The sequence below is a fragment of the Mustela nivalis genome, assembly GCF_964662115.1.
Source record: "Mustela nivalis genome assembly, chromosome: 5".
Lineage (NCBI taxonomy): Eukaryota > Metazoa > Chordata > Mammalia > Carnivora > Mustelidae > Mustela > Mustela nivalis.
The window spans coordinates 113,675,612-113,677,981 of NC_139024.1; positions in this window are offsets into that span (position 1 = coordinate 113,675,612).

Here is a 2,370-nt window from a genome sequence, read left to right on the forward strand (position 1 = left end):
TTGGGAATGAAGGCTAGTTTCCTGGAGTTCTATGTGGAGAAAAATCAATCTTGAGGCTAAGCAAAAGAAAAGTGGCATGTTCAACTTTTATGCCCGTAAGGAGAGGGGCTCAACATTGATAAATGTATTTGAGAAAAAGTTTTCGGCAATTTAAAAAGACAAGGATTTCTTTGAATGTGACTTTTACAACTATAAGTTTTATAAATAGGTATATAATGTATGGTAATTCAGCAAAGGACCTAGAAGTTGTCTAGTTTAGAGATACAGGAAGTGGTAGAATTTCAGAAATTTGTCCCCCCCAACCCCCGCCTATGTGAAGGAGACTCATCTCTAGGGATGAAAGTTTGAGATAAATGTTGGTTATTAGAGGGATTAGAGATTTTTAGAAATTAACTGATTTATAATGAGAATTTAAAACCAAGTCATTTTGGGGTACCTGGGTGGCTCAGTCGGTTGGGCTTCTGACTTTTGGTTTTGGCTCAGGTCATGGTCTTCTGGTTGTGCGACTGAGGCCCCCCCCACACTTGGACTCCAAGATCAGTGTGGTGTCTGCGTGTCCCTCTCCCTCCCCATCTGCCTCCTCCTCCTCTCTCTCTCTCTCTCAAATAAACTAATAAATAAAATCTTTAAAAAAAAAAAACAACTAAAGTCATTTTGATGAGTAGCAATATCTAAGACAAAGGATCACAGCTTTAGATGCTCTAGGAGCTAGATACATAATTTAAATGAGTAAAGCTGGAGCACCTGGGTGGCTCAGTGGGATAAGCATCTGCCTTTGGCTCAGGTAGGGTCTTGGGATCCAGTCCCTCATCAGGCTCACTGCTTGGCAGGAACCTGCTTCTTTCTCTCTCTGCCTGCTGCTCCCCTGCTTGTGCTTGCTTGCATGCACACATTTCTCTCTCTCTCTCTGGCAAATAAATAAATAAAATCTTAAATAAATGTGTAAAACAACATGGAATAATGGGAACAGTGATGAGCTAGAAAGTATATCCTCATTCATTGTTTTATTTGTTTTTAACAAAAGCTTCATATGGGGCACCTGGGTGGCTCAGACTATGAAGTGTCTGCCTTTGGATCACATCATGATCTCCAGGTCCTGGGATCGAGCCCCATGTTGGGTTCCCAACTCAGCAGGGAGTTTGCTTCTCCCTCTTCCTCTGCCTCTCCCTGTGCTATCTCTGTCTCTATGTATCTCTTTCAAATAAATAAATAAAAGTATTTAAAAAACAAACAAACAAACAAAAGCTTTGTGTTTACCAAGCAGAACATCACCAGCAAATGACTGAGTTATGAGCTCTGATCTAAAATATATCCTCTCGGGGTGCCTGGGTGGCTCAGTGGGTTAACCCTCTGCCTTCGGCTCAGGTCATGATCTCAGGGTCCTGGGATCAAGCCCCGCATCGGGCTCTCTGCTCAGCAAGGAGCCTGCTTTCCTTCCTCTCTCTCTGCCTGCCTCTCTGCCTGCTTGTGATCTCTGTCAAATAAATTAAAAAAAAAAAAAAAAGAAAGAAAGAAACTCGGGAATGCAAATTGGTTGCTTTCATATAAACTCAATGATAGGATAAATATTCACTGTGTTTATTGATTTTATGTGTGTATGGAGCACTTTTCTAAGGTACTCGTAGGACTACTTATGTCAATAATAATATTTTATATGTTTGAGAAAGTCATAAAATTTTTAAACGTTGCCGATGGAAAATTATTTATGATTAAAAAAATTTTAAGCCAATTCAAAGAAATTATGTGATTTTTGAAAAAGTGAAAATCAGAAGCAGAGAGTATTATACACTGAGAAATAGTTTACACTGGGAAATAAAACAATTATTAGTAAATGTTACTCATTGCTTATTCTGTGCCAGATACTGTGCCACTTGCTTTGTGTACACTCTCATTTGCAAGTAACAAATCCTTATTATTTAATTAATTTAAACAAAAAGAAGAATTTATTTTTTATAAATTTATTTACTTATTTGAGAGAAAAAGTGAATGGGAGGAGGGACAGAGGGAGAGAGAGAGAATCTTAAGCAGACTCCCTACTGAGCACAGAGCCTGATAGTGAGGTTTAGTCTCACGACCCTGAAATCATGACCTGAGCTGAAATCAAGCTTAACCAGCTGAGCCACCCAGGTACCCCCTGAATTTATTTATTTATTTACTTTTTAAAGGAATTTATTTATTTATTTGACAGACAGAGATCACAAGTAGGCAGAGAGGCAGGCAGAGGCGGGGGATGGGGGTAGAATGCAGGTTCCCTGCAGAGCAGAGAGTCCAATGTGGGGCTCGATCCCAGGACCCTGGGATCATGACCTGAGCTGAAGGCAGAGGCTTTAACCCACTGAGCCACCCAGGCACCCCATGGTAAAATTACTT